The sequence below is a fragment of the Schistocerca gregaria genome, chromosome 5 (genome assembly GCF_023897955.1).
Source record: "Schistocerca gregaria isolate iqSchGreg1 chromosome 5, iqSchGreg1.2, whole genome shotgun sequence".
In the NCBI taxonomy this organism is placed as follows: Eukaryota; Metazoa; Arthropoda; class Insecta; order Orthoptera; family Acrididae; genus Schistocerca; species Schistocerca gregaria.
In genome coordinates, this window is record NC_064924.1 from 100,879,285 (window position 1) to 100,904,987 (window position 25,703).

Sequence of the window (25,703 nt, forward strand, 5' to 3'; positions counted from 1 at the left end):
GATATACTGCAATATATTGCGAACTATGGGTGAAGGGCAAAAAGCAGATTCCATGATTCTCGATTTCCGGAAAGCATTTCACATGGTGCACCACTGTAGACGGTCAACGAAGGTACGAGCGTAAGGACTAGGTGCCCAGACATGTGAGTGGCTCGAAGACTGCTTAAGTAATAGAATCCAGTACGTCGTCCTCGACGGCGAGTGTTCGTCAGATACAAGGGTACCGTCAGGAGTATCCCAGCGACGTGTGGTATGAATGATGTTATTTTCTACATACATAAATGATCTGGCTGGCAGGATGAGTAGCAGTCTGTGCCTGTTTTCTGATGATGATGTGGTGTACGGGAGTGATGTAGGAGGGTACATGATGGCTTCTGCTTGGTGTGATGAAAGGCAGCTAGCTCTAAATGCAGAAAAAGGTAAGTTAATGCAGATCAGTCACAGAAACAAACCCGTGATATTCGAATACAACGTTACCAGTGTATTACTTGATACAGTCATGTCCATTAAATATCTGGGCGTAGCTTTGCAAAGCGTTATGAAATGGAACGAGAATGTAAGGAAGGCAAATGGTTGACATCAGTTTATTGGGACAGTTTTAGGAAAGTGTGGTCCATCTGTAAAGGAGACCGCGTATAGGACACTAGTTTTTACCAGATCTTGAGTACTGTTCGAGTTTTTTTGGATCCGATATGATCCGCATCATATCGGATTAAAGGAAGACATCGAATTAGTTCAGGGGCGGGCCGCTAGATTTCTCAACGGTAGGTTCGAGCAGCACGAAAGTGTTACGCAGATGCTTCGGGAACTCAAATGAGAATCCTTGGAAGGAAGGCTACGTTCTCTTCGAGGTACACTACTGAGAGAATTTACAGAACAGGCATTCCAGACTGACTGCAGAACGACCCTTCTGGTGCTAACGTACATTTCGCGTAAGGGCCATGCAGGTACGATCAGTCAGGACTCTTACTGAGGCACACAGTCAGTAATTTTTCCCTCGCTCTGTTTCAGAGTGGAACAGTAAACGAAATGACTAGTGTATCCCCGCCACGCACCGAATGGTGGCTTGTGGAGTATGTATGTAGATGAAGATTTTATTTTGTTGAACTGTTCGTGTGTTTCGTCAGTCTAAGATCGACTAGAGGCACTCGGTCTATTCTAATCGTTCGTTTCAAACGGAAGACGTTCTGTTCTCCTGAACCTAGATTTTTCACGTAAAAAGTTTTATTTCTGATGTAACATAACAGACACGTTCTGCTACAACATAGAATTGCTTGAAATTATATCTCTTCTTTAATTTATCTTTATTTTTATCAGCTGACATCTTGTGAGTCTAGTTTTCCCATGTGGTTTCTTTTCTTGCAAATTATGTAGAACGTTACTTACATTTACGGAAAGTCAAAACCAGTGGCGTAATAGGTTTTCGGAAGACGGCCTGATGAATTAAGCCCACGAAGCCTGACATGAGAGCGCAGTTCAAGTTACTTTCTGATGCTTTAGTTTACAACCATGAGGGAGCAATCAAATGTTCAGATGTGTGTGAATTCCCAAGGGACCAAACTGCTGAGGTCATCGGTCCCTAGACTTACAAACTACTTAAACTAACTTACAATAATAACAGCACACACACCCATGCCCGAGGGAGGACTAGAACCTCCGGCGGTAAGGGCCGCGCAATCCTTGACATGGCGCCTCTAACCGAGCGGCCACTCCGGCAGCTGATGGATTTAACACCAACTGATAAAATCATCTACAAAATGTAACCATAACTTGCCGATCCCAGATTTGGCAGAGAGTTCAAAGATCGAAATCTAAATAAAGTCCCTGGGGTAGGAAACCTGATAGAAGTCGACGTCTTGGAAGGTCAGTTTGTGTTCTGAAATAATGTAGGAACCTACGAGGCAATACTGACTCTGCGACTTATCTGAAACATAGGTTAAAGAAAGGAAAACTTACTTTTATAACATTTATAGATTTAGAGAAAGCTTTTGACAGTGCTGACTGGAGAACACTCTTTGAAATACTGAAGGTAGCAGCAATGAAATACAAGGAGCGAAATTTTATTTACAGCTTGCACAGGAACCAGACTGTTTTGTGAGAGTCGAAGGACATGAAATGGAAGCAGTAACTGAGAAGGGCCGGCCGCTGTGGCCGAGCGGTTCTAGGCGGTTCAGTCTGGAACCGCGTGACCGCTACGTTCGCAGGTTCGAATCCTGCCTCGGGCATGGATGTGTGTGATGTCCTTAGGTTAGTTAGGTTTAAGTAGTTCTAAGTTCTAGGGGACAGATGACCACAAATGTTAAGTCCCATAGTGCTCAGAGTCATTTGAATCATTTGAGCTGAGAAGGTGAGAAGACTACGTTATTTTCGCACTCCTTTCATAATTTTATCTGCCCTTAACTTATTACTGTTATTAAATATTACTGTCTCAGACACAATTTGTTGAGAACATGCGACGTCGATATGCTGCACTACACCAGACAGAAAGAGGTCAGCACGATGTTAGGAGGTACGCCATGACTTTTGTCATAACTGCACAAGTTCTTCTAACACTGTGTTCGTTCTGGTGAAGCATTTGCATACAATGAATAACGGGATTTGTAAGAGTTTGGTTGCCCATTAAAAGAATACACAATTGGGCTGTAAAAAACAGAACATATTGTTCGGACCATGTGCTCTCCCATTAATTTGGTATATACGTGTATCATGCTTCTATCAAAGCGATACGTAACACCAGAATTCAAGGAACCTTTACGGGAGCCACTATTTCAGAGTAAACATCTTTTCATCGTGCTATGTACGAAATTGTGTCAACCAAGAGAAATTAATTACATAGGCTAGCATTAGTCACAGCTAACGAAGCCTTTTCATATAATCCGTCAGACGGGAGTTCAATCGCTAAACTCTAGGATCCTGGAATATTGCTTGGCTCAGTTCAACTTAGAATTTTCCATCTCGGTCATGATTGCCCAATCAGTCGCGACTATAACTATCGAAACAACACTGACGAGGATAACACGGCAACCTGCATAACCAGACTTCCCTGAAACTTCGCTCAGCGGAAGAGAGGTCAAAATAAACGATACCTATCTCGGATTATCAGTGGATATTCGACCGTTTCTGAGGAGAGATACTTTATGTGCATTTTAGCGATTAAACTGTTTAGCTGAAGCGGTGGCACAGTGGCGAGCGTAGCATTATCACGCTTTTGCGCCCCTTGTTCTAAACCCGATTATTATATTTGTTTTTCAGTTTTCTGCCCATGTCCATAGAAGATTACTAGACTAACGTTTACCAATTTATGCTGAAACAATGTTATTCTTATACGTCGGCTGACTGTGTGTCTGGTGAACGCATTAAAGAAAAGTGAAAAAGAATAATTGAATGGAAAAATTGTTTGATACTGTTTTTTTACGAAATTCATAAAGTGTTTCTTGATTCATAATCAAATGCAAGCGTCAGCTTTCGATAAAGCCATCCGATATGTGTGGTTTGCCGCAACATTATTGCTAAAGCGTGAGATCTGCAGCAAAGCTAACGCCGTTTCTTTCCAGACTGAATTTCGTGTGAAGAAATGTCATTGTGGGAAGCCTGCTTTCGCGCGATGTTCGAAGTGTTCGGAATTTGTATATTTGGAATGTTTCTACGGTCGCCGTCATCCAAAGGAATGCACCAGATCTTCCTGTAGAATAAACATAAGAATAAAATAGAAGAATTAAAATAAGAATTGATATGAGAAATAAATAAAAAATATAAGCTTTTAAAGAGATTGGAACCCCTGAAAATACTATGTACACATCTCTTTATGTTAAATGCATGACACTTACTGTGAAACCCAGTTACAACTAATATAATGTTCTTGTATCCCCTAACTCGATAAGAAACATTGGTGTAGTAACCATCTGCGCACATGGGTAGATAACTGAATGAAATAAAAGAAAACAAATTAAAAAAAATAATCGAATTTTGAACATGGGGTGCAAAAGCGAGGGACTGCGACCCTGGCCGCTGCGCCACAATTTCGGTTGAAAGCGTCGCCCGCTAAAAGGCATCTAAATTAGGTCGAGAACTTTGAGAGTTGTTTTCTCAGAAACAATCGAGTATCTGCTGATAAGACGAGAGATGTGTTACCTTATTTTCACTCCTCTTCCACTGAGCCAAGTTTCTGGGAAATCAGGTTACGGCACTTGCCGTGCTCTCCTCGAGAGAAAATTTAGATGCAAGATAGGTAGCATAGCCATACACGCTTGACACAGGCGTACAATGACCCAGTGGCGCAGCGGAAACTACGCTCATCATTGCCAAATCACATCAAAATCTGTAATTAATCTCACCATTAAAAATAAAACCTACGATCAGAAATCGAAGTTACTTCCTAAGCGGTGTTTCGTACTCTACTCGGCAATATCAGTAAAACTAACAATTCAGTCTGTTGCGCTAATGAGGCCCAACCACCACCGCCTACGTCGACTGCATTTGTTCAACTCTATCACAGTCTCCCCAAGACAATCGATACTACTGCGACTGTAACGTCATATAAGACAATTTCCTTGGGTAATATAGCGAAATTATTTTTCCTAGTACAGCCTGTAACGAACGTATATTCTGACTCGGATCAACTATTACACAAGTTTCATTATGTGCATTTATCTTCTAAACAAGACAGTTACTGACACACTATTACGTGTCTCCTTCCTTTCCAGGGACATGGACGAGTGCAGTTCCCCGGACGGAACGGATACTGTACCCCTTCACTAAAAATGGGTCTTACTTTTTTTTTTAACCCTGGAGCACTTCTGTACGCCGACCTTCTGGGAGGCTCGAGAAGCCAAGTTGGAACCTGCATAGATACAACTTCCGCCCACGCCAGCGTAACCGCTGCTCACCTGGACCCTTCTTCTTGTTGCAACAATGAACTAGAAACTTTGTGCAGTATATTTTCAACCTTACAAAAAATCTCTTGAGTACGAGGTGGCAAACGGCCAATGATGTTTACAGTATTCGACGCTGTCTATCATGCAACTACAATATTGGCTGCGAATGGTAACAGGGGCGCGACTGGAAATATCCAGTTGAGGCTACGGATCGTAGTTGAAATGCTTAGTCGACGAATAACTGACAACAGTGCTACGGTGCTAGTGGCGTTAATACAAAGCAGAGCGATGGCAACGATAAACAAAGCAAACATAGCATTACATCTACAAGAACAGTTGCCGAAGTTGACATTTCCTCATAAAGGAACCAGAGGAATTTCGTACAGTGGAAAAAAAAATGGCAGGTGAAATATTAACGTTTCTGCAAGATGAGACAGTGGAATATTTGGTATTATGTACCTGCGGCGGTGTGAACAAAGTGTATGAGGAGTACAATAATGACGATACATGCTTAACAAGTCAAAAGTGATGTTAAAGCACGTGTCGAACTATGTCAGACGTGAAGCCACAAATACCGTCTCCATGACACGTGGCACGGCAGTCGTCCAAGGAGCGGGTACTCAACATAATTGCATACATGGAAGATCATCGGCCGGCCGTAGTGGCCGTGCGGTTCTAGGTGCTACAGTCTGGAACCGAGCGACCACTACGGTCGCAGGTTCGAATCCTGCCTCGGGCATGGATGTGTGTGATGTCCTTAGTTAAGTTAGGTTCAATTAGTTCTAAGTTCTACGCGACTGATGACCTCAGAAGTTAAGTCGCATAGCGCTCAGAGCCATTTGAACCATTTTGAAGATCATCGGAAATGTAGTAAAAAAGGAATTATGAACAGGTTTCGAGTAAGTCCGCAGCAATATGATAATATAAGGCATAAGAAAAAGAACGGATACTTAAGGAAGGACAAAGTGCGCTTTCAAAAAAAAATGGTGTTCGCACGTTTCAAGGATGCTCGATACAATTTACGGGACGTGCATGATGGCGAACTACTACTTCATGCGCATCAAACTGAGCGCTACATACACTCCTGCTCATAAATTAAGGATAATTGCAGAATGTGTGCCACACAACGTCTCTAATAGCATTGGCACTTAGGGAACAACTCGACATTGGTCTGTAAGTCCACGGTATTGGTGATAAGTTGAGAAAAGATTCCAGAAACACATGTGTTACAAAACGCCACTGTTTCCTGCGTATGTACCCCGACATCAATATGGGATACGATCACCATGCACGCGTACACAGGCTGCACAACGGGATGGCATACTCTCGATCAGGTGGTCGAGCAGCTGCTGGGGTATAACCTTCCATTCTTGCACCAGTGTCTGTCGGACCTCCTGTCGGAGCCCGTGAAGTGTCCTAGGGGTTTGAACACGTGCAGCGATACGTCGACCGAGAGCATTCCAGATGTGCTCGATGGGGTTTAGATGTGGAGAACAGGCAGGCCACTCCATTCGCATGTTATCTTCTGTTTCAAGGTACTCCTCCACGATTGCAACTCGGTGGGGACGTGCGTTATCATCCATCAGGAAGAATGTGTGACCCACTGCACCCCTGAAAAGGTGGACGTACCTGTTACAATTCCTCTGTCAAAGACATGCAGCGGTGTATGTGCACAAATCATAACCCCACCCCACACCATCTAACCACGACCTCCATACAGGTCCCTTTCAAGGACATTAAGGGGTTAGTATCTGGTTCCTGGTTCATACCAGATGAAACACGGAGAGAATCACTGTTCAGCTATACCTGGACTCGTCCGTGAACATAACCTGGGACCACTGTTACAATGACCATGTACTGTGCTCTTGCGACCAGGCTTACGGGCTCTCCTCTGATCAGGGGTCAGTGATTGAACCTTGCAGGTCTCTGGGCGAATAAACCATGTCTGTGCAGTCGTCTGTAGACTGTGTGTCTGGAGAAAACTGTTCCAGTAGCTGCGGTAAGGTCCCGAGCAAGGCTACCCGCAGTACTCTGTGGCCGTGCGCGGGCACTGATGGTGAGATATCGGTCTTATTGTGGTGTTGTACACTGTGGACGTCCCGTATTGTAGCGACTGGACACGTTTCCTGTCTGCTGGAATCATTGCCATAATCTTGAGATCACACTTTGTGTCACACGGAGGCCCGGTGCTACGGCCTGCTGTGTTTGACCAGGCTCCAGTCGCCCTAGTATTCTACCCCTCATAACGTCGTCAATACGTGTTCTTTGAGCCATTTTCAAGACACATTCTCCATTATCACGTCTGAAAACGTTCGAACACTTATTCGCTGCACCGTACTCTGACATGCACCAACACACCTGTGCGTATGTGGACTGCCAGCGCCACCGTGCGACGACTGCAGGTCAAATGCACCGCATGGTCATACCGCGAGGTGATTTAAACTCGCAAACCGCCCACCAAAGCGTTGCTTCACCATGTATCAGCATATCTTTAATTTATGAGCATGAATGTAGATTACAGTGATTTCATGGAAAGCAGTGGATCGATACATCACTTCGAACAGAGCGTCAGAATCGGAAAAAGTGAGATAACGAAATTTCAAAGAAAGCGTCAACTTGACGATCCACAGTAAACTGCGGAACCAGCCCGAAAATTTGTAAGTTAGATAAACAAACTCATGCCATCGTTCAGTGAGGAATTTTCAACTCCGATCAAAGAAGAGGAAACGTGTATGAAAGAAGCTCTGGAAAGAGTTGTATGAAGATAGCAATGCCTTAAGGGATTCGTATAAAATTATGTCGACTGTTAGTCTGGATGGTAGATTGACTGGAAAGGTATTTATTGTGCTGCGAGAAGTTTGAGGTGCTCTGCCCCGTATGGTTCTTTCTCGCCTGCACGTACGTGCAAGGTAAATAGGGAATATTAACATCACAGCAAGAAAGAGTGGGAAAACGGGCGTAAGAGAACTACAACTGTGGTATGAACCCTGCTTTTCGCCAGTAGCTGGTCAAAATAATGTGCTTTTGCTTGATTTCGGGTCATCGCATAAAAATTGTACTCCTTTGGAGCAAACTATCGCTCTTGCAAACTGTGTGACATTTCAGTTCATATCACCGTTATCACTCGATGCCCGCATCTCGTGGTCGTGCGGTAGCGTTTTCGCTTCCTACGCCCAGATTCCCGGGTTCGATTCCCGGCGGGGTCATGGATTTTTTCTGCCTCGTGATGGCTGGTTGTTGTGTGATATCCTTAGTTTAGTTAGGTTTAAATAGTTCTAAGTTCTAGGCGACTGATGACCATAGATGTTAAGTCCCATAGCGCTCAGAGCCATTTCAACCATTTTATTACTCGATAAATTCAGTCTCTGGATCACCGCACTAATGTATCCATGCCTTAAGGATAGCCAGTTTCACGACAAGCTCCACGATGTATTATTTCGCATTCGATTGCATGCCAACACATTCCGTCAGTCTCCATCAGTCCGTTACACCAATGCGATTCTATACGCTTTCTTTTTAGAGTTTGTAACTCTCAAGGAGGTGGCCTTCGATCTTAATGGTGCAGAACTTTGTTGAACACTATAGTATCATCTTCAATAAAATGCGTTTATAACTGGGAGTTGTCGACTTAGGAACCTACTTAATGAGGCTCTACTTATATGCTTGAAGATAAACATACGAAGGTAAGTCGATTATTATCCTCGATTTAGTATATTTTTGTTTATTTTGGTAGTACTGTCGTTTTAAGTTGATGACGCATATCTTTGCAATTTTCAAGCAGCTAGGTTAGTTTCGTTATCGCCGCCGTGCTGCTAATCATGGCTCCTCTGCTGTCTTATTTGCACCAAAGAAGAGCAACGTTCAGTGATCCGTTTTTGTGGTCGGAAGGCAGATCAGGGGCCGAAATTCTTCGAAGACTTTCGGTACAGTACGGGAACAGTGTTTTGCCACAACGGACGGTCTATGAATGGATTGAAAAATTCCGAAATGGCACACGAGTGCTACGCACGATGAAGGAGCCGGACGACCGTTTACCGCCACAAATGAGCGTTTACGTGAAATAATTCTCTTAGACAGACGATTAACTATTGATGAAGTGGTACATCTTCCGTAAATTAGTCACGGTTCTGCGTACGAAATCATCCACAACAGACTTGGGTTTCATAAAGTTTGTGCAAGATGGGTCCCAAAACAACTCACACAGTTGCATAAACAAACGCGCTTGCACGTCTGCAAAAAACAGTTGGATCGCTATGATAACGAATGGGACTTCATAAACAGGATCATTACTGGTGACGAATCATGGATCCATCATTACGAGCCGGAGAGTAAACGGCAGAGTATGAGATGGAAACATCCAAATTGGCTGTGAAAGAAAAAGTTCAAGACCTAACCGTCCCCAGGAGAACTGATGCTTACGGTTTTTTGGGACGCACAAAGTCCAGTATTGGAACATTACGGGGGAAGGGGCAAAACAATAAACAGTGTACGTTTCAGTGAGGTGCTTACTGCCAGGCTAAGGCCTGCAATTTGCAGCAAACACAGAGGATTGCTGTCAAAAGGTGTTGTGTTGTTGCACGACAAATCCCGTCCGCGTGCTGCTGCCCACACTGCTGAAATTCTCCAGAAACTCAAGTTTGAAGGAGTTGATCATCCTCCATATAATCCCAATTTTGCCCCTTCTATCAGTTGTTTGGTCCACTCAAACAGGCATTAAGCGGCCATCGATTTGCCTCATACGAAGAGGTGAAAGAAGCGGTGCTTTCCTGGCTCGTAGCTCAACCGAGAACCTTCTTTTATGAGGGCATCAGGAAGCTTGTACAACGATGGACCATGCACGTTGTAACGCAGGGAGACTATGTCGAAAAATGATGCTATTATAAGTTTCCTATTTCGTTAAAAATAAAATTTTATAACTACTTTGCGGATAGTAATGGACTTATCCTCGTAGCTAGGTACGGTGCACCTGTTGGCCGATTCGTGCTGGAGGGTGACAGCTATCCCTCACAAATTGTACCAGAAATGTCTTCTGAACCAAGTGAGAGATCATGTTATACCATTATGTGTACTTGGAGGAGCATGCAGAGTTAGACAAATAGAGAAGTAATTAATTGCGAATTCCTAAAATAATTGAAGTGAAGCATGAATTCTCTATGTTTTTGTTACCTTTTCCATTGATACTTGTCGTTATAAGAGCTAAGTGGTTGACAAAGAAAAAGTTTGATTTTATCGACATGCTTTCAGTCATCGTGCCCAAAAGAAATTGTTGCTCCGCTTTTAGCAGTAATTCACCGTAGGCAGCCGGAGCAACAAAGGGTACGTAGCGATCGGAAAAATGATTTAGTTCATTCCAGTTTTCAGGAAGGGTCGTAGAATTAATGCACGTAATTATAGGTTGTATCACTGATGTCAGTCTGTTTAAGAATTGTAGAACATATTTTATGCTCACGTATTATCTGCGCTACAAAAATCAACACGGAGTCTGAAAAAAGAGATGCTGCAAGACTCAGCTCTCTCTGGTAGTGTAGAGGGCCGTTGCTATTTACGTTGTATGTAAATGATGTAGCGGACAACGTAGGAAGCTCCACGAGGCAACGTGCAGATGGTTTGGTTGTCTATAAGAAGGTTGCAAAGTCTGAGATCTTACGGGGACTGATGAATGGCGCAGACATTGGCTGTTGGCCTTCAACATAAATAAATGTAGCATGTTGAGCAAACATATGAGAAAAGACCCCGTACTGCACAATTTTTTTAAAGTGAAAAGACTACATAAAACAAATAATAGGAAAACAGATCCCAGGCTGAGATTCACAGGAAGACTCTTACGGAAATGTAATTCGTCCATCAAAGAAGCGGCTTACAATGCGCTTGTTCGACAGATCCTGCAGTATTGTCCATCAGTCTAGATGCCTTACCAGCTGTGGTTAATAGAACAGATAGATCAGATCCAACGAATAGCTGCTTGTTTCGTCACGGGATCGTTTGGTCGGCGCGAGAGTGTTGCGAAGATGCTCAACGAACTGCAGTGGCAGACGCTACAAGAGGTGCTTTGTACATGACGAAGAAGTTTACTACTGAAATCCCGAGAGCGTACATTCGGGGAGGAGCCGGGCTACATTCTACTTACTCCCGCATACGTCTCTAGGAATGACCAGAAGGAGAAAATATAAAAAGTTAGAGCTAATACAGAAGTTTACTGACAGTCATTCTTCTCACGCAATTTTCGCGAATGGAACAGGAAAGGGTGGTTCCAGAAGTTCCCTCCGCCACACACCGCAAAATGTAGACGTAGATGTATAGTCTGGGAGACGAGTCCTTAGTACTGGCAGCTCAGTAGCGTCGTTCGGTTGCCTAGCTACAACAGGCAGCACTCAATCATGAGCTTTGGTTGAACAGGTAGTTTGAGCCACGTCAGCGCACTACGAAACTAACGCGGAGGTTTGTCTGTGTAACGTAACAATGAGTTTCTTGCGTGTAACTGGTGCCTTCGTTTCGCGCTATTTAACTAGAACTGTAGCTCGTAGTTTGTTTCCTTTTTGATGTTTTTAGTTTTTATGGATTCCTACCTCATTTCAAACTGTGTCCAATGCAACAACTGAAGTAAAATGGAAGAATCAAAACGTGCTACACTGCAGATTCCCTCAAATCAAAGTGTTCCGTGAGGGACTACTTTTAGGATAAATGGGGAAACGGTGGGCTTAGCGAAAGAGGTTAATTTGTTTGGCGAAGGGACCAAACAGCGAGGACACCGGTCCCATCGGATTAGGAAAGAAAATTCGCCGTGACTTTTCTAAGGAACCATTTGTGCATTTTCCTGAAGCGGTTTAGGCAAATAACGGAAAACCGAAATAAAGATGGCCGGACGCGGCTTTGAACTATCGGTCTCCCGAATGCGAGTCTATTGTGCTAACCACTGCGCCACCTCGCTCGGTTGCAAAGATGACTGCAACTGCTTTGAAAATGAGCGACAACACTGGTATTATGACAGAGAAAGAACGATGCAGTATAGATTGTGATGAGACTGGTGTTCGCATGGTTCAAATGGCTCTGGGCACTATGGGACTTAACATCTGAGGTCATCAGTCCCCTAGAACTTAGAACTACTTAAACCTAACTAACCAAAGGACATCACACACATCCATGCGCGAGGCACGATTCGAACCCGCGACCGTAGCGATCACGCATTTCCAGACTGAAGCGCCTAGAACCGCTCGGCCACACACCGGCCGGCGGAGACTGGTGTAACGAGGTGCCGGCCGCTATGGCCGTGGGTTTCTAGGCGCTTCAGTCGGGAACCACGCTGCTGCTGCGGTCGCAGGTTCAAATCCTGCCTCGGGCATGGATGTGTGTGATGTCCTTAGGTTAGTTAGGTTTACGTAGTTCTAAGTCTAGGGGACTGATGACCTCAGATGTTAAGTCTTTTAATGCTTAGAGCCATCTGAACCATTTGAACTTAAATATATAGCTCTAAAACTGAAAGTGTGTTTACAATGTGCAGCCGATATATTCTTGGCCAGTACGTCGATATTTCTACGGTAGTTTACCGATATAGCTAGCCCGGTAAAGATACATTCTTAAATATCTATATATCGGCTACCCGACTGTTATTAAAAACGTCAACAGTCCTAGTTCATACACGAATACATTGAAGCGCCAGAGAAAGTGGTATAGGCATGTGTATTCAAATACAGAGATAAGTAACCAGGCAAAATACGGTGCCGTGGTCGGCAACGTATAACAAGGCTTCGAGGCCGCAGGCGTATATGGAAGCAACCTAGGAAGAAGCAAGTGGCAGCCTCTAACGATTTGCAGGACATTATTCATCAACATATGTATATGTAACTATTACAAGAGAAGGGAATATACGAGATTATGGAAACTGCTGCAGGGACTTGTAATTGATCTGACTGGTGTTTACTGCTATAGTAAAGGAACGCTTTGGTGGACGGGCGGTAACTTGTATCAGAGGGGCAGTGTTTTGCCGTTTATAGAATAAGACGATGACTTCATGCTCCAGTAACTTTATACTATTTTCAGTTTTTTATTTTGTGTACCGTTTAAGTGTGTGCTAAATAGGATTAATGTGGTGTCGTTCGAAGTACGAGATGTCAAGGCAAGTGTTGGTACCTTGACGAAATCTCAAAATCTCAAGGAAGCATAGTCACTGCCCAGACGCAATGACGAATGAGCGGAGACGGCGTTGGCGATCCCCAGAAGAGATCTGTTTGGCCTGACTCGTGCTACAAATGCAAGAACAAAATTACAAATATCTACCGAAACACCAGAGAAACTGCGGCTGATGACTCTTATGAGAGTCATTCACTGTACTAGAGATCAGAAACGGAGTGAGTACAAGTTGCATACTCCCAAATCAAGGCGTTGCTGTTGCATCAGTGCTAATGGGCTTCCTTCGTTCCCACTGTAGTTCGCGAGTATGTCGAGTCTGAGAACTTGGCGCTGCTGTCGCTTCACACTCGTTGACTCGACGCCGAAGGCTACGGTTTTTCATGTTTTGTATGAAGTACCATGTTGGAACACGTGAGGCAATACTAACCTTACGACTTATCTTAGAAGAAAGATTGAGAAAAGGCAAACCTACGTTTCTAGAATTTGTAGACTTAGAGAAAGCTTTTGAAAATGTTGACTGGAATACTCTCTTTCAATTTCTAAAGGTGGCAGGGGTAAAATCCAGGGACCGTAAGGCTATTTACAATTTGTACAGAGACCAGATGGGAGTTATAAGAGCCGAGGGGCATGAAAGGGAAGCAGTGGTTGGGAAGGGAGTGAGACAGGGTTGTAGCCTCTCCCCGATGTTATTCAATCTGTATATTGAGCAAGCAGTAAAGGAAACAAAAGAAAAATTTGAAGTAGGTCTTAAAATTCATTGAGAAGAAATAAAAACTTTGAGGTTCGCTGATGACATTGTAATTCTGTCAGAGACAGCAAAGGACTTGTAAGAGCAGTTGAACGGAATGGACAATGTCTTGAAAGGAGGATACAAGATGAACATGAACAAAAGCAAAACGAGGATAATGGAATGTAGTCGAATTAAGTCAGGTGATGCTGAGGGAATTAGATTAGGAAATGAGACACCTAATGTAGTAAAGGAGTTTTGCTATTTAGGGAGTAAAATAACTGATGATGGTCGAAGTAGAGAGGATATAAAATGTAGACTGGCAATGGCAAGGAAAGCGTTTCTGAAGAAGAAAAAAATGGTTCAAATGGCTCTGAGCACTATGGGACTCAACTGCTGTGGTCATTAGTCCCCTAGAACTTAGAACTACTTAAACCTAACTAACCTAAGGACATCACACACATCCATGCCCGAGGCAGGATTCGAACCTGCGACCGTAGCAGTCGTAGGGTTCTTGACTGCGCGCCTAGAACCGCGAGACCACCGCGGCCGGCTTTCTGAAGAAGAGAAATTTGTTAACATTGAGTATAGATTTAAGTGTTGGAAGTCGTTTCTGAAAGTATTTGTAAGGAGTGTAGCCATGTATGGAAGCGAAACATGGACGATAAACAGTTTGGACAAGAAGAGCTTTCGAAATGTGGTGCTACAGAAGAATGCTGCAGATTAGATGGGTAGATCACATAACTAATGAGGAGGTATTGAATAGAATTGGGGAGAAGAGGAGTTTGTGGCACAACTTGACAAAAAGAAAGGACCGGTTGGTAGGACATGTTTTGAGGCATCAAGGGATCACAAATTTAGCATTGGAGGGCAGCGTGGAGTGTAAAAATCGTAGAGGGAGACCATGAGATGAATACACTAAGCAGATTCAGAAGGATGTAGGTTGCAGTAAGTACTGGGAGATGAAGAAGCTTGCACAGGATAGAGTAGCATGGAGAGCTGCATCAAACCAGTCTCAGGACTGAGGACCACAACAATAACTAATGAAGTACCACTGGACTGTTCCTGTCAGACTTGAGAATGCGCTAGGGGATTTCTTGAGGATGAGGGATCAGGCTTGTACGTGTGTTTTCTGTGTGTAAGCTTATGTTTAGTGATACGTGTGTGTTATTGGTCCCTAAAGTGGCACCTAAGGGTTACTTTTTGGCGTTTGTGAGAAGCTTTTTGACGTTCGTGTCCTAAATTTTGAATCAGAATGTGAGATGAAGTTTGTGTTGTTTCGTAAAACTTCGTGGATTTGTCCTGAAAGTCTTTTATGTGTGTCTTGGGGACGTATCTTCCATAGCGTTAGACGATACGGAAACCTTTGTTTTCGAGACGTTGCAGTCTGATTAGTCCTGTGTCTGACGTCGTCCACCACACCTCCGTGGCATACAAGATGACTGCAATTACGAGCTGGCGTCTGAGCGGGAGTTCGCACCGTATGTTAATCCGTCACCTTTCAGAACGGGATACAACACACAGAAAACTGCGCAGCCTTTCTTTGCCGCTGTCGCCAGATGCTTGTTCCATTTATGCATCGGTCTATTTCAAGACTTCGGTAAATTTTGAGTTTCTCCAGGTCAATTCGCTGCCGTCAGTGGCGAGCTGACGATCAGGGATCTTGATTTTGGGGGTGAAATAGATCACCTGGCACTTAGCTGGGTTGAATACGCCACTGTGTAATCTTGTCGAGGTGATGTTGTATGTGGCGGTTTATATATGGAGGAGGCTGCGAGTACTTCTGTATATGGCGGTATCATTGGCATAGAGAGAAATCTCTCCGTAGATCTGTCGAGGAATGTGATTCGTGTATATGATATAAAGGACGGGACCTAAAGCCGAGCCTTGCAGGACTCCTGCCCCAATCTGCCGTGTCTGGCTGGACTTGTCTCCGTTCCTTACGAAGAACTGACGTCCTGTAAGGAAAGAGTCAGTGATCGAAATTGTGTGTGCTAGGCACCCTATCTGATCTAGCTTACAAATTAGGCCACCGTGCCACGCGCGTCAAATGCTTCGTCGTCTCGTTTTATCTTACTGAAGTATACACGAGTGTAAGGCCGGTCGTGTCTTACTGTTAGTACACGGTCTTGTTGCTACAAAGCAGCACCGATAGTCGGGGTCAAATGGCCTTTAACGAAGCTGTCTTTCGTAAGATTGTGGATTATGTATGGAAACTTAAATGATACAAAGTACTCAACTGCAAATGTGTTCCATTAGAGGAGGAGTTATATCTGAAATAACTTTCATGCTATATTCAATGCTACAAATGGAAAACATAGAAATTTCATCCAATGCAAACAAAATGATTGTATTCTAGTTTCTTCCACTTCCGCCATGACAAACCATATGTGCACAGAGCAACGTCACTGTTACATCTATGTAACAAAAAAGCGCACTATTTCTTGATTCGTTGGTCATGGAAACTTGCTTTTGTGGCCTAACAGCGAGCTGTGCAGCTTATCATTCATTTCCGTGATTTATTTTAATAACTAATCACCATTTAGAGATTGCTCTACATCCTCATGTCATGTTTTCTGGTAATGTTGTTACAGACTAGGTAACGCTTCGAAACTGGGTATATGTAAACGTAAGGTTGGTCGGTTTAGGGAATAAAGGAACGAAACTGCTGGGTTATCAGTCCCTTTTTCCGAGGACACAAACGTCTCGTATGAAAACCATACCGCAAATGGGAAACGAACAAAATGCGTAAAACGAACTCTGTAATCACACAGAACGAAAAAACGAAAGAAGCAAGCGAAAAACGAAAACATTACCTGAAAGGAGAAAAACGGTAAATGTGGTAAAACAATATAGCGGATGGCTTGGGCTGGCTGGTCGCAGGGATAGAAAAGGATGAGCAAGCCACTCGGGAACACACCGAAACCTCCAGCCTAAAAGCACGAGGCGAGAGAAACGCAGATGGTAAAAAAACGAAATATATCAAAGACGAGTCACTATGTTGACGTAGGGTTTTCACAGCGGGCAGTCTTGTGAATTTTCACATGTATGAAAAAAATTTTGACGTCCATGTCTGCCGAATTATGACAGTCTTTTTCAATGAAATTGTATACCTTTTTACGTGGCTTTGGAAATATCGTAAAAGCAAGCCTTCAACGACGTAACATGTGTGGAAATTGATACAAGAGTAACAGGATAACAGTGCTACAGACCTCTGTAGTGCCCTCAGAAGAGGTCCCACAAGCCTCTTTCTTACTACATAAAATGCAAGTAAACAAGTAATTTAAAGCTTCGTGCGTTTATCCGTGTGCTTACAGCCCGTCAGGTCTGTGCTCTATTGTTGTTGAGGTCACACGACGCTATCGTGAAGCTACGCAGACTTTCGCAATATATATTACAGTCGGAATACTGGATCGTCTATAGCGACTGTCACCAAATTGTTAGAGCAGCCGTGCGGTTGTATTATGATAATCATGATCGCCCCAAGCCTTTATTACCTGTCTTCACAAACATTATAAATCATTTCGAAGACACTTGAAGTACGACGAAGAAAATACACCAACGAAAATGAACAGTAACGGATGACAGAACCGCTAATAACATTTTAGCACAGGCTACAACCCCTTCGAGGCAGCCTTAATGTGCGAATGGTCTCGGCCGAAGAAATATTCTGCGATTAATGCATTCTAACTCAATTCGCTCATTCCCCATTGCGCGACGTTTCAATGTTTCTACGAAGCGTCGTTTGCAAACCGTGGGCAAATCAGTCTTCGCAATACACACTGCTGCACAGTTAGTTGAAAATCGACCTTGATCTGTCAACGTGGGCTTTTCAAAAATCACACAACTGATCTCCCTTTTACCGATGAGGCAGTAAATATCCACAAGTATTTACAGGCCCAAAAATATATGCTGCAGTATTTGTCGTAAGACATTCCACTGGACATACGGCAAACCACGTGCTACGAGCATGAGAAATGTCTCTTCCATTCCAAGCAGATAATTACAGAACTTCTTGGTAGAACATTCAGAAATCGTTGGATCGATCGTTCTGGGAATACAAACTGGTCTGCACACGCCAATGCTCAAAGTCAATATTTTGAACATTTGATGTGATAGAGTGAATAATAATGTCCATGGGTATCCATTCGTCTTTGTTGCATCTGGTGGGTAGGGCTTTTGGGGGGGGGGGGGGGGGGGGGAAGGAGAAGACGCGCTTAGCTGCCTCAACTGTGTTCAGGGTGTTTGACTATTATAAGTACAAATGAAAGAGGGGAATGAAACAAGCAAATAATAATCTCAGTAAACAAGATCTTGAAACTAGTAGCTTCCACCATGCTACGTATTACGACAAAGTACATTTACATCTTATTACAGAGTCTCCGAGGATCCAAACTTCCTATATGATCTTGGAACAGATTACAACAAGTGCTCCACATCGCCACTGGTGCTGTTGATAAAGTATCGATAAATAGATATTCTTTCCCATAAATATTGATATATGTCGGCGTAGTCCCCCTCATAGATATATGTGTGTCACAGTGGCAACATCAAGTGCCGAAATTTTTATTTAATATTATATTTTTTCGCGATTTTCGGTAATTATTTGAAATTGTTCTTTTGAAATTCTAGTGGAAGATAATTTTAGTTTCACTGTGTGAATAAGTCTACATTTTGAGCTTTCATCACGTCCAGTCTTGCTCTTTGACTGTGTAAACCAACTATAGGTGGCACAAAGAAGAAGTCCAATTGCAATTAGGGGGTAGTGGTCTGAATGCAATAACAAGATTTCCGATGTGAAGAGATAGCACACAAGGTGCGTTAAAAAACAACTTTGACGCAACTAGTGTGCTGTTTCTTTACATCGGCATTCTTCAAAAAGAGTTGCTGAAAACGATGAACAAAAGGCTAAATGACGATATTGGTCTTTGCGGTTGGGGGAGACGTATGAGGGAAAGTGATGTAATCGGCGCTCGGCGCTACCAACAGAAACTGCAACGTTTAACTTTACCACGTCGTTTTGACACTACAACTGTTACGTCGCTGGCGTTTGCACAAATGAAAAAAAAAAACAAAAACAAAACAAAAACTGAGAAGTCGATATGAACTGTTCTTGACAAATCTGATATGTGACAAAACCGAAAACGGACCCATGGGACACCTTCTATCGTACCACTTACATGCAATTAGCATTTTTAGCGAAGTGATTATCGCCAAGCCTGAGCGTGCAAAGTTTTCCTTTCAGTTTTTGCTGTAAGGGGTATGAGCAAGCTGCTAGCTTGTTAATGTCCAGAATATCTAATACGAAGTCAATATTTAAGTATACAGCTCTAAAACCGGCGGTGTATTTATAATGTGCCGCCGATATTTTTATAGGTATGTACGTGGATATTTTGTTCGTTAATATATCGATATTTCTTTGGCTATATTGATGGTCGATAATAAATTCTTACTAAATATCGATATATCAGATTTCCCATGTTTTTAAAACTATCGACAGTCTAACGTCCACCGTTCATTAGAAGACAGGCTACAGTACGTTTCCTCTCCGATGCTTGCGAGTGCTCCAAAAGCGCAGGCCTGTTCCGAATGTACTGACTACGATCCGCAGTGCGTTCCAATAGTTCATCGACGTTATCAACAGAACGGAAAGACAGCAAAGCTTTTAAAAATCGCCCACACGAAAAATATGTAACAGGTTTTAATCAGGGAAGTTGGGATACCATGGTATTTGGCGAAGCACGACCGATGCACTTGTCGAAGACTCGTGCTATGTACTCCTGAGCAGCCACATAGAAGTGTGCCGACCCATTATCAAACACGTACCAAATATGCATCCTTTGGCCTTAGGGAACACAGTCTCAAACGTAGCCGTGGACATTAACACTGTTGAATCTTCCTGGCAGATTAAAACTGTGTGCCGGACCGAGACTCCAACTCGGGATCTTAAAGCTATGAGCAGGGTCCGTGAGTCGTGGTTGGGTAGATCAGTTGGTAGAGCACTTGCCCGCTAAAGGCAAAGGTCCCGAGTTCGAGTCTCGGTCCGGTACCAATTTTAATCTGTCAGGAAGTTTCATATCAGCGCACACTCCGCTGTAGAGTGAAAATTTCATTCTATTAACAGTGTTGTAACGCTGGAATGACTACAGTTGTGCAGACGTCATTTCGGGGAAACGATTGATTTCCGGACCTGTATTTAATGAGACTACTTGCTTGTTTCCTTGTCATCTACTCACCCCTTTCTTTTGCACCTGAAATAGTGAAATACGTGGTGCGTATTGGTCTAATGAGTAAATGAAATGCTATACGCATACGCAGCTGATAAGCAAGGCCACTGTATGCATCCGAAACCACGGATATTAAAATTCTGTAAACCACTCGAAGCACTTAAAAACGCCGGAGGTTGGGCCCGCACTTTCATTTTCGTCTGCTGAAGTCGAACCATGTGATTTACATTCCATAGACCAAGGATTTTGAGGCCGAAAATCAAATGATTTTAACGTATCATATTTGTACACTAGTCTGCTGTTTACCTGTTTTTCTGTTCTCTCAGTTTGCTGCCCGAGTTACAAAATTTGTACTACTATCACTGAGCATTATTTTAGCCTTTTTATTCAGGCTGATGATATTACGAACTTCCTGGGATGATGCAGAAGTGAAAACGTATCAGTTTGTGGATAGGGACCCCGGTTCGGAAGCGACCGAGCTGAAAGCCATAAACAAAAATCGTTCTGATGCCCCTGACAGTGAACCTCTTCTGTTGAAAGCTCTTTGCTTTCCGTATTTTGGGGGAAGGCAGTATCGATGAAAAAACGTAAACTGGCAAGTAAACATGGCCTCCGAAAAGCATACCTTAAGAGGTACGAGCACTTGTTCAGTAGAAGAGATGTGTTTTACAGCAGCAAAGATGAACAAGTGCTCAAAGCTCTAAAGGCATGCAGTTTAGAGCCCATGTTTCACAGTAGCAAAGTCGAACATCCCAAAATAGGCAACAGAAAAGGTCAGAGCGATTTTCGCTTATAATTTTCGACTCGATCGTTTTCGGAGCAGGATCCTTACCTCAGACTGATAACATATCCCTCTCCATCATCTCTGAGAGTTCGCATTATCATCAAGGGATTACCCTGCAATTGACTATCAATGCTACTTTCACGCTTGCTTAAAGTTGTTTCTCCCAGTTTATGTACCTGGAAATTTACTGTAGCACTACTGAGAATAGTTTTGTCGGTATAGAATCTCCTTGCCTTTCTGACGAATTCTGACGAATCTTATCACTGAAGCTGTAGCAATTACGTTTATATTCTTCCGAAAACTAAGACAGACTGGATAATAATAATTTTCGTATGGATCAATCGTGAGGTGCAAGACTTTAAGTTGAACACCATCTCGGCGACTCGAATGTCCTTGATCTATCACAGCTATCCATCCTAGCGGAGGGGACCTACTGTTTAATGTGGAACCGAGCTGAGCGTCATTCCCGGCGATTCCTCACGTCGTTGAGAGGTGAAGGCTGATTTAAAGCAGACTGAAAATTTCAGTCATGGGCAATACAGTACAGCGCCTCACGTGTTTTACAGTTATTTGATTCTATGATTGTATGTACTTACCAGTTTTGCCAGTAATTATATCTATCAAACTGTAATATGGTGCTAGAAGAACAAATAAGGCATAATTATGTCAAACCTTTGTAGTAAACACACTGGTAATGTTTGGGAACTTCGTACCGTACGAAGGCAAAAGAATATCTATTAATGACACAACAATATCGTTGGCGCGATTGCGCGCAGTCGTCGTAGTGGAGGGAAAGGCGAGTGCTGCGAATCATCTGTAGCGCGTGATACGGACGTGACGTTTTAGTGCGCTAAAACGTCTGGAGTTGGTTTTCTAATATGTGGCAAGGTACAATACATATAAACGAGGGAGCACGTGTATAATTGCAGTGCACGGCTATAAGATGATTCGGTAACTAAGAAGAGTACTAAGTGGCCCAAAGCTATTCAAGCTGTTCGCTAACAGACAAAAATCTTTGCAATGCACCACGAACAACTCGTCACAAAACAAGACCAGGCTAGTTATTTTATAGTTGCGTACAAGGCTTCCTAGCGTTCTAGTTAATTTACTTTCTTAGTTTTATAGTGTTTTTTATTCAAATTATAAGCTTAGTGAGTGAAGCTAATTGACTCAAGTCACGAACCATCGCCAAGGTCCCATCTTTTCACCGAAACTTACGAGAAAGTGAAGAGTGAAAGAAATAATTGAAAGCAGATAAATCCTATTAACTTTACAGTTAACTTTAAACCAACTAATTTTTGGAATCAGAGGAAGCAGTAATTATAGTTCTTCATACAGCGCTGTGTTACTACTGCAAACAATCAATCAAACCAGAAATTAATTAAAAGCAGTTTTTTATTTCAATGACGCCATTGTAGTCAAAGTAAATTTATGATTTTATGTCGTGTTTTAAATAATTTCATGTGCTTATATCCTCATAATAGTGGCATTGCCAAATAGTTGTTGCTAGAAATGAACAGATTTACCCTCTTAATTTGAGAAGTATCCGTTAAAGAGCAGTTATTAGTTTTGGTTATACTAGGAAGAAGAAACAGCGTTGGTCGTATTTTTGTTTTTGTTTTGTTTTATTATCCGCAACATCGATTTCCGGTCACTTATCGACCATCCTCAGTGCTAGAAATTTTCACATAACGATCAAAGAGTATAAAACAGAAAATCACATCTACACCTGCGTATGAACATAACATACGCAGGTGTAGTTGTGAATTTCTATTTTATACTCTTTGATCGTTATGTGAAAATTTTTAATTTCTAGCACTGAGGATGGTCGATAAGTGGCCGAAAATCAATTTTGCGGATAATAAAACAAAACAAAACAAAATACGACCAATGCTGTCTCCCCTTCTAAGTATATCCATTATCTGGTCGTGGTGCACAGAACACTCCACGAAGTCGCCAATGAATAAGTTTTGGTTATGTTTCCAGCAAATTTTCAAACAGACAACAGTAGCGTAATAACGTAATTCAGTACAGTGACCATAAAATGTTGTTGGTCATTATCTATGATAGGTGTTCGTAACTAAAAACAATATCAGTTTATTCCAGATGAACGTAATTTTGTTCATGTTACACATGTATTTAACATCTAGTCTAGCGCAATTGCACTTTGTTGAGTTGCTGCATTATTATTCAGTCGCAGTTATTTGATGTCACGTTAGTCATTAGACAAATTGAAATTATGCTTGCTTTTCAGCTGGTGACCATCATTAGTCTGCAATCTAAATTTATTCAACCATTTAATTATAAAAATTATCGCTATCTGTCCGCCTGCTTAGATGGGTGGTAACTTGCTCCCCTCCCACGCAAGCGGGCCCGGGTTCGATTCCCGACAGGGTTGGAAAATTTCTCCGCTCGGCGACTGGGTGTTGTACTGTTCTCATCGTCATTTCAGCCTCATAACCGGCGTGCAAGTCGCCCGATGTGGCGTCGACTGAATTAAGACTTGCACTTGGCGGCCGAACTTCCTCGGATGGGGCCTCCCGGCCCACGATGCGACACGCTCATTTCATTTCATTTATCGCTATCTACAATGAATCATTAACTTATTATTATTTTGTGGTTCGTTCGTTGTTGTACCTGACAAAACTCCGTACGATAACAATCAGGCTACACTATTTGTATTCTTTCGTTAAAAATTGTCAATCGGACTTAATACTTTGTTTTCAATAGTTGCGTAACATTAGGTACACGTGTCACAAATTCTTTTATATATCGGAGAGTGTAGGTATGATGTAAGTGGTCAAACTGGGATTCGACCCCGTGACCTCTCGGTTTTCAGGCAAGCACTGTACAAGGACACCACAAGGCTTGACACAGACTGAATCAATACCATGTATCTCAGAGACTCTTAGTATATATTCTCTTAAATCAGAAAATAAACTACGAAAAATCTTTCAATCTCGCACAAAGTAGTGATTCACATTCATTGTTCTGTTCTATGTTTCGTTGACAGTTTGAAAATTATTCCTTGTGCCAGATCAACTTCTGTTGCCAGCACGTTTCTCTGCCTGAGAAAAATCTATTCTTTTTTCATGAATTTGTTGTATATTGTGAAGAGGGCTGTGTTTGCTTACGCCTTGTCTGTCTCTAATCTTGTTTCCAGTTTTTGAGAATAGCCTCCCTCTACAGACCCTTTACATACACACTTGCAAAGATCCTTTCGTATTTGTTTGCTTACAGTTGAAACCGCTTCTATTGAAACACCATTATTTCCAGGCCCCTTCTCTTTAATCATGCCCTGCAACATTGTATACGTCGTCTTTCACTACTTTCAGATTGACTATTTATTTTTAAGAACAACTCATGTTTGCGTTTCACCCGATACGCTATAGAAAAGTTGAAACAAATCGTAAAATTTATGCACATCTTCTTTCTGTTGTTAGTAACTGTGTTATCTGATATCTCAGTTAACGAAGTATTGTCGTTCACCAACACAAGCTTGACGGTGATTATTACTAATAATATGTGGTTGAGCCAGAGATTACTATTCCAGTAGTAAGTGTCTGAAGTACGCAGTATGACTCTGATAACGTCGTTTACCATGGTGCAGCTACTCAAAGTTCTCAAAAAGGACCCATCACGTCATAGATCACATGACACGGACACCTTCCCAACTAAATTTTGCATCCACAAGGGGGTATCTCTTTCTTTAGCATTGATGAAAAAAAATCACAACACCAAGAAGGAGTTGAAGGACATATCGAAAGATGGTAGGCGTGTTTCGACACCTGAAAGATGTCTACTCAGTTTTCACGCTGGTCCCATAATAGTGGCGCTTGTGGAGTCACTATGAGGCTGCAAATCAGTTTTGTCTTAAATACACGCTGTAACGGTCGTGAGCTTGAGTTACCTTAGAGATTGGACGTGGTGAATTGATGTTATTCAAGAATGTCTTTAAGGCGACAAAGACGTCTTTTTCAACACATCACTCAGTTTGAAGAAGGTCGCGTAATAGGGCTAGGAGGAGCTCGAGGTTCCTTCTGTGATACTGCAGGAAGACTTGGCAGAAACGTAGCCACTGTACGTGATTTCTGGCAGCGATGTTCACACGAGAATGTACGATAGTAAAGAAGAGCGATCTCCGGACGGCCACGTGGCACTACCAAGAGGGAAGACCACCGTGTTCGGCGAATGGCTCTGGCTAACCGTTCTGCATCCGCAGCAGCAATTCAAGCAATTGGCATCACAGCAACATAATGAATTGTTACAAATTGGTTACTTACACGACAGCTCTGAGACAGAGGCCCTGTAGCGTGCATTCCACTGACCACAAACCACCGCCATTTGCGACTTCACTGGTGTCAAGCGAGAGCTCATTCGAGGGCAGGGTGGAGGTCTGTTGTGTTTTCTGATGAAAGCTGGTTCTGCCTCTGTGCCAGTGATGGCCGAGTTGGTTAGGAGGCCAGTTGAAGGCCTGCACCCAACCTTCCCCCATGCTAGACCTACACTTGGAGCTACAGACTGGAATGCGACTTCGTATGAAAGCAGGAGCCCACTCGTGGTGAGCCTACGCACCACGACTGCAAATTTGTGCGTCAGTCTGGTAATGCGACCTATTGTGCTGCCACTCATGAGCAGCTTTCGAAGGGGTGTTTTCTAACAGGATAACACATATCACACAGACCGCTGTTGCAACCCAAAAAGCTCTACAAAGTGTCGACTGTTGCCTAGGCCTGCTCGATCTCCAGATATGTCTCCAATCGAGCACATATGGTACGTCACCAGACCACATCTCCTGCGTAATCCACAAACACAAATCGCCCATGTATTGACCGGCCAAGTCCTACAGGTATGGAACTCCATCCCGCAAACTGATATACGGCACCTGTACAACACAGTGCAGTGCAGTGGTAATGCGACCTATTGTGCTGCCACTCATGAGCAGCTTTCGAAGGGGTGTTTTC